This window comes from Zeus faber (assembly GCF_960531495.2).
Source record: "Zeus faber genome assembly, chromosome: 20".
In the NCBI taxonomy this organism is placed as follows: Eukaryota; Metazoa; Chordata; class Actinopteri; order Zeiformes; family Zeidae; genus Zeus; species Zeus faber.
This window is the reverse complement of record NC_137207.1, coordinates 22403363-22412134: the sequence shown is the minus strand read 5'-3', so window position 1 is coordinate 22412134 and position 8772 is coordinate 22403363.

Genomic DNA, 8772 nt, shown 5'->3' with positions numbered 1-8772 from the left:
TATACAATTCAGCTCTCAAATGTGTGCTTCATGCTGTGTTTTGTTTGTTTCACAGCACCCTGGCTCCTCGTCAACCTGGTTCTGAAGCAGTGGCGGTGCTGACTGAGGTGGTTCGTGAGCTTTCCACTGTGCTAAGTGTCAGAAAAGCTGCCATGGCCTTGCTTGCCCCCCCCAAATGACTTGGAGCAGCGCTGTCATGAATGATAAATAGCACCTGTGGTGACGCCACCCCTTTGTTTGTGAACCCGTTACAGAGTTCAGCGACTGAAAGTCAGACTGGTCCACAAGCATGGCGAAGGCACAATTACAGTGACGGCCCCGTCTCCAGCTGGAGATACTGAGAGGAACGAGGGAGTTACACAATGTATTGCTGATGCACCCACCATGGAATGGACGCCTGCTTGCTGAGAGTCCCATCTTTGCATCGTGAGTCAGCCGTTGCCTACTGGGCTATTTTCATCTAATCCTCTCTCCCTCCTTGGTGCTATTTTCCTTGTGTTTCAGGAGAGAGGGGAACAAAGGCTCAGCCAATCTTGGCTTCTTTTCCGTGCTGGTCTGCAGCGTAATCCGTGAGCACACACACATACAAACAAAGCACATACACGAGAGGAGCTGAGCCAGTTGCCTTAAGACGGGTGATTACCGAGCGTTGTGTAAGATATTTATGTCTTTTGACGCATACTCTGTTAACATCAACCTGTCAGATATGGCGCAGCTCCTGGTCACACAAATACACCAACAAAAACACACTATTGGTCTATGTGTGTTTGTGGGTATTCTTTAACACACAAAATACTGACACACACACACCGACACCGACACACACACACACACACACACACACACACACACACACACACACACACACACACACACACACAGACACGTCTATCTAGCATAACTGTCTGCAGCTGTATAATAATGTGAATATTATAGCTGTATTTTGGTTTCATTTTCCTTGAGAGACTAAATATGTTCTGAGATCCAATGACTAATAGGTCATTAGCACTGCAAATAAAATAAACATAATGGATTGGATATTGAATTGGAATATCAAATTTTAATAGTTTGTACCAAAACAAAGAAACAAAAAACACTATCCCCCTCATATTTCTACCATGCACATTTCTATGAAAAAACAGAAATGCTACTAGGGCTGACCTCAAATAGTCGACCAAACATTAGTCGACGAGAAGAGTCTATACAATGTCCAGACCTAAGAGTGGAAAGCAGAAAGGAGTACGAAAAAGCTACGCTCCGTGCACGGAGATCTGCATGATAAGGGACGTCATCAACACACGACACGCCCACTCGCTCGCTGTTAATTCTCCGGACACTCACCTGCTCTGTTCACACATACCGCTCAATCGGACATTACGCTGACTTTGTACTACGGTGCTGGCTGGGTTAAGTCTGGTTTTGTGTTGTCCGGTCCAAAGGATTCCGGCATTTGTGTTCACACATACAGCTCCTCCGGAGCTCCTCCGTCTGGATAATTTCAGGGTTGCAGTGCATGTGTTAAAGCAGCTTTAGTCGACCAAGTTTTTCATTGGTAGGCTAGGCGCATAAAAAAACCCCAAAAAACTCCAATCAAGAGCTGCACCTCTTCAAAATTATTTGATTTTTGAGGCTGGTTGTTCTGATACATTCAGAAGAGTAGTTACAGATTTTGATGGGTGGCTTTTGCTGGTAATTAACAGCCTCAGCACGTGCACACCACGCAGTGGTTGTATTTTCAATTTCGATTTTAAAGCCTGGTTATAACTAATTGTGTTTGGTGTTCCTGATAAATTCACAAAATGTTCAGTTTGCTTCCTGGTTGTTCCGAGGCATTCAGAAAAGGGATTCTCTAACGACTAATTTCCCTGATGTTTAAACTGTAGTTGAATCTAGTCTAAAAGTGCGAAAAAATAATCGGCATATTCAAAATAAATATTGCATGTATTATTAGAAACATTTGACGTCGTTAACCACATTGTTCAATAACCAAATTGTATTTTAAATGCCCCGACGGACAGGGCAGAGGCCCGGCCGGTGGTGCCCCCTAGCCCCAGGGGTCGGGGACGGGGAAGGTGCAGCGAACAAGCGAGTCCGTGGTCTTGGGAAGCAGCGAGGTCGGGGCTGAGGGGCGCTGTAAAGCCAGCGACCCTCTGGAAAGAGGGGAAAACAACGGAAACCAATCTTCCGTGCGCCACATTTCAGTGAACATGATGTCAATATGTAATTTCAATGTGTACATTAATATAATAATAATAGGGCCTAATAGGTTTAACCGATGCAATATTTAACCGGTGTAATTAACAGGCGGCTCACTTCGGGCGCGCAGCGCTTCAAAGTTAGGTTTTGTATTTATCTGCAGTGTAGCACAGTGTTAACAATGTTAGTTATAACATTCTTTCTCAGCCCTGGAACGCAAACCATTTTCCGATGCCCCAAAAACATATTTATTAAAACATGCGATAATTAGTCGACTAATGACTTGAACTGACAACTAATAGTCGACTCGGAAAATCTTTAGTCGGGGGCAGCCCTAGATGCTACCATTTCCCCTTACAGTTATGAGGGAGCTTGTGCAATAATGAATAAGCAAAAAATGCAGACAGATTTCTAAATGAAAAGGTTGCTGTATCGCCATGATTCGCTCTGGAAAATAATCATTAAAATCATCAATGTATAAACTTGAACTATGCATAGGCTACATGTGCACAGTAAGTGGCCACGTTTGCTTCCCGCTGAGTTGTTCGGCCTGCGCTCCCATACATTCTGGCCGTTGATCGATCTGCAAAATGTGACCTCAGAGGGGGAAATATAAAGCCCAGGTACACAGGGGCATCCATCACGTCCGGGCTCTGCTCACTGGCAGCTCAGAGATTAGGTGTTTTCACACACACACATGCGCGCGCACACACACACACACACAAAGATGCCGACTAAGCTCTCCTTTCCCTACCTCCATCCCCACCTACACCCCCCAATCCGCTTCATTACATAATTTACTACTAGAAGTCATACATTAACTGGGGCCTGGACGGCACTCACTATTCCACCGAGACAGTCCTCTCTCTCCCTCTCTCTTTCTCTCTCTCTCCCTCTCTCTCTCTCTCTCTCTCTCTCTCCCTCTCTCTCTCTCTCTCTCTCTCTCTCCCTCTCTCTCGTTCTTCTCTCTCATCTTCTCCAGGGAATAAATTACCATTTTTAACCCGTACGTCACTTTCTGTTGCAAGGGTGGGGGGTGGGGGCAGGTGCTGTGGAGCTGTAAACAGCAAATGTGTCTGAGAAAGCACAGAGCAGCTGAGTGGAGTCAAAGAAAAAAAAGAAACCATTGTGTCCGTCCATCTGCGACTCATGTTGGATTCCTGGTATTTGTGTTCTGAACCCCCCCCCACGCTCCTCGTCTGCCGCGCTCTCTGTCTGTCCATCGGCCGTTTTGGATGATCTTCCACTGAAACACACGACATCTAGGCTCAGTCGAGGGTCGCTGTGCAATCCACCGCTGCGGACACGAGACGGTCCCGACGTGTTACGCAGCCTTCAAACGCAAAGAGATGGACGGAAACGCTCACGTCGCCTGCGGTTTCGCCTGACGCGCCGCGTCGCTTACAAAGGCAGCGAGCAGATCCTCAGCGAGGCTTCTGAAAAGAGGAAGCGTCAAACGAAACGCTCCGCCTGTCATTTGCCACCTACAGTGCAGGTAATCGATTCCTACGGTGTTAGGCCCAGAGTGGGTGCAGTTCTGTCATTTCTGCGAATCGTGTTTTGGGATCAACTGTAGATGCGTGAGCAACAGATTGCCCTCTCAGGAAAATTAACATAATTATAGTGCTGATCCGCTTCGTCCCACCAGTTATCAAAAAGTGGGCTTCATAATGGGGCTAATCGCTCCTCACAGCTGTTCATATCGATAAATGAACAACTCAGAAAAAAAAGCCAATCCGGTAACAGCTTTCGGCAAAAGTCCTATTCCAGTGGCAATCATCACCATCTTTAAATTACAGCCCATAGACACGTATCTCCTAATGGATGCTTCAAGTACTCAAACTCACTGGGAATTTCACATTGAAAGTCAGTGTTAAAATTTGTGACTGAAAACACTTGTGCAAGCTTATGAAATTATTTGGCAGTTATTTTCATCACTGGCCATGAGACATCTCTATCCAGATGGGCCGCTAGTCGGGGAACTCGTAATTCTAACATTAAAAGAAATCATAACTTTTTTTTTCCTCTTCTGTGAAGACACAAGGTGTGTGTGTGTGTGTGTGTGTGTGTGTGTGTGTGTGTGTGTGTGTGTGTGTGTCTGCCCATGTGTTGTCATCCCGGGGCGTAAATTGGTGAGAGCTTGAGAAAGCACGGCAGCCGGGTCAGGGCGAGGTTTTTTTTCGATGGCAAGGGGAGCAGGATCAAAGAGGGATTTGAACAACGTCTGTCCAGACATGTCTCCCCTCCTCGCCGCCTGTCCACCTCTCTCTCCGTACGTCGCCCTGTTTCTCCCTTGCCGAATCTCAACCACTTTATTTCTTTCTTTCTTTCTTTCAGGTCCCACTACGGCTGGGCCAATCATGAAAATGTTGCCGCAGAACGATCGTCGCCCAGTGATCGAGTCGATCGGCATTATCGTCTGGTCTTGGCGCGGGTGTTTCGTCGTGGCGTCTCCCCGGCTTGTGGCGGTCGAAATTAAGTCAAATAAAATGAAAAAGCCCTTCTTAACAATATCAGATAATCAATGTGAAACAACAAAACATTTAAGTATGGTCGTGTTAAATAAATAAAACTAAATCAAATAGATCAGCATTGCCTGAAGGGATCAGGCCAAAATGCGCTTTTCCGGGACAGTCCCTGTTTATTCAGCTTGTCCCTGTTAAATAAACAAACAAACAATAAATGAAAATGTCTGGCCCGTTTGATTTTCAGTCGACTTCATTGAGGTTCTGTGCCAAGAAGACGAGCATGTTCACCTTTCCCGGTTTGAGGCATGAGCGTGTGACTACGTTTCCAGTGGTGCTGAAAAACCCGCTTGGATGCAATATTATTATTGTTATTATTATTATTATTATTATTGTTGTTATTATTGTTATTATTGTTATTGTTATTATTATTATTAGTAGTAGTAGTAGTAGTAGAAGTAGTAGTAGTCGTAGTCATCGTAGCCTAGTTGTTTAAATTATTATTATTAGGCTATGATTATTATCATTACATAAGCCCCTTACAGAGCAAATTTAAATGAATTACCTTAATCGATAGTTGTTAACCTTAACAAACAATTGTCGATTAAATTACAGCACTAGGTGGTGGCGGCATGGCGCGTGGGGACTGAAAACACAACCGCATTAACAGAAGACACAAACACATTAACAGAAAACAAAACCGCATTGACAGAAAACTCAACCACATCAACAGAAAACACAACCACAAAGCCACATTACGGAAAGTGAGCCAAATCGAATGCACTGATATATCTGCAAAAAATTATATTAAACTACATTATTTTGTGTCTGTAATTATATATTAGAATTTATACAAGTAACAACCTGGAGCTGCCACTATCACGGAGCAATCGCTGCCACGTGAGACCACCGTGTTCAAATCCTCCATCTGCTTCCTCCATGCAAGAATAAATAGAAAAAAACAACTTTAATATCAATCCACAGTTTTTATTTAAGCCGTTAAAGTGCGATGTTCCCGAGAAAACGGTTTCTACCGGCTCCGTGATCGTGCGGCGAAGTTCGCGAACGATGCCAAACTTTTGGGTGAATGAACCGAACTGAATCACCTCCTGAAACGATCCGTTCATCAGTCAGTTGAGTTGAGCTCTCAGTCAGTTGCAAGCAAACGTGATTCAGAATCCCATTAGCAGTGAGCATCTCTGTGAATAAATCAGTGGTTCACTGAATCACTGATTTATTCGCAGGGACACGCTCACAAGTGAGTGAATCCACCTTTTCACCCAAGAGATTTGAATCACCACACTATTAGGAGCCGGTCTTGTCTATCTTCTCTTCACTGCAACACTGCATCGGGATTTAGGGAATTACTACTTCACTACGGATCATCTATGTTCTGTTATCCCAATATATACTATATATACATACACACGACATGCAACACCGTCGCAGAGCGGACGGATTGACATGATTGGTAGACGTGCTGGCCGATGAAACGATGACCATAATTGTCGCGATCCTTTTTTTCCACGATGTCGAAATAAAATAATCACTGCGATAATGTGCACTCATTGAGGCGAGTGGCAACAAAAAAGCCAATCAATTTAGAACGATCTCACGCTGACCTTTCACCTCTAGCCAATTACATTTGTTGATATAGAAGGAAGCCCCGCCCCCTCCCGGGAGGCGGCACGGTGAACACAGCGCAGGCAGAGCGGCAGTGTCCAAATTTAGCGAATGTACGATGAGAAGGAATGTATCGTTGACAAAAGAAGGTAAATATCCATTGCAGAATATGTGGACGAAGACGTGCAACACCACAAGCAATTATTTATTTAGATTTAGGCCTACTTGCCATATTTATTTTGTTTTTGATTTTATCTACATTTTATTGAAGTGAAATGTAAATTAAAGCAGCTTCTTCTTCTACTCCTTGTTCACTTCCTACTTACAAAACAAGCGCTGTGAAATGTTCATCATTTAAAAATACTGTTTAGCATTTTATCTCCAGATTTTTCCCCCTATTGACTTATTTTGTTTAAGAGATTTGATCCCAAATGCTGCTTTAGCAAGTTTTGTTGTAACATTTATTATTTTGCACTTTGCTGGTGTTTATTTAGGACTACTTCATTCCGCCAATAAATGTGAATAAAAAAACGTATAAAAATAAACATTTTTTTAAATTAAGCATTTAACAGAAATTGTGTATGTATATGTATATATATATAGTTATAAAATGGTGTGAAATATTTTATGGTGAAAACATTTTTGGCCATATTGCCCAGCACTAGATGGTAGTGAACAAAATATTGTCCATAACACAACATGGTTCACTCTCGCCCCGATCCCTCTCTCTCCTCCGCTTCCTACATGCTCCGTTGCTCACCTCCCTCCACCTTCTGTCTTTCTCCCAGTCCTTCTGTTTCTTCTCCCTGCTCGCCTCTTTGTTGTCCGTTGTTCTCTTCCGCCTCCCCTCCTTCTCTCTCTCCCTCTCCCTCTCCCTCCCTCTCGTTACGTAGGGAGTCAGGCTGCTCTCGAACACCCTGTGTTCCCAGCTGTGCTGGCGTTTGCCACCTCTGACTCAGAGAGTATGTCAGAGAGCCTTGTTCTTCTGAGGCGCGGTGACGGCGATCAACCACCGCCGCCACCACCACGACCACCGCCGCCACCGCCGCCACCGCCGCCACCGCCGCCACCGCCGCCACCACCACCACCCGACGCTCACGCAAAGCCAAGCGCCACTTGGCTGAACCCGCTCCCGCTGCTCGTGTCCTTTTCACAGTGCACGAGGCCAGAAACTGGACCGTTCAGCGCACGCTGAGAACCTATTAGCGCGCCGGTGGGGTACACACCGGTGCGTACGTGACAACCGTGTGTGCATCTTTGTGTGTGTGTGTGTGCGTGTGCACATGTGTGTGACAACAAAGAGCGAAGACAAACAAACAAAGGGTGGGTGGCCCTGTTTCATCAAGGCCACATGCTGAAGGAATAACCGACGTAGTTGAAAAGGTTGTGTTTTGAGGGGTTTAAATTAGGAGGGATAAGAGATACCGTCACTGAGCTCACACTAAAGAGCGCACGCGCGCGCACACACACACACACACACACACACACACACACACACACACACACACACACACACACACACACACACACACACACACACACACACACACACCAATTCTTTGAATACTGGCAACAATCACTTTAATTGAAGTGAGTTTGAAGCATCCCCGGTAGTCGGGTTTCTCAGCCCTCCCACCATCAGCAGTCATGAGTCATGGAGCCCTCATTTTCTCTTACGCAGATTTTATGCTTGCAGACAACAAAGCGATCTCCTTCCACTTGATTCGTCAAAGCAGGGTAAGCCGTTCTGCTCTTGCAAGGGAAGACTCTGGCATTGCCCCCCCCCCCCCCGACTCGTGTGCATTGGTCTCACGGGAACTCACCATGCCGGTAAAGTTGCTGCGTCTGGCAGTTACGGATAAGGACATGCGCGGATTTCAAAAAGGCAAACAAAATTTGAGCGTGTACATGCACAAATAATGGAGAGGGTTGGGGGTAGAAATGGAGCTGTATTTATCCGTATTTCTCACATTGCAACCGTTCTCCGAAAAAAAACAAAAACGGAAAGTGCGCTCCGCTGTTTACATGGCCATCTGTGTAATCGGTTTACTGGCTCGGATTGTGTGTGTGTAAATGAGCTCACTGATCTGCAAAAAGGACCAAAAGAAGAAGTCCAGCACATGGCGGAACATGTAGACCAACTACGGACAACGCACTCAAATATTTTGATCTCACTCATGGTCATGATGTAATTACCAATATGGGGTGCCAGACCTCCCCAGAGGGTCGCCAGAGATGGCAGGGGGGCGGGGTCATGAGGCCTCGTGCAAAGAATCCCTGAGTGACGGACGAGGGGGCGGGGATAAGCCGAGGTCGGCGGGTTACAGCGCGGGCCCCTTCCGGGCCGGTCAGCCCGCTGGAGCTGATTGGTCCGAGTCGGCTGGGAGAGCTTCCTTATGTGTTGCCCGTCTTGCAGTGAGGGGAAAGCGTGGCGCGGGAGCAGGAGCCTGCGGACCAGACCCAGTCCCGCTTCCGCCACGCCCCGGGC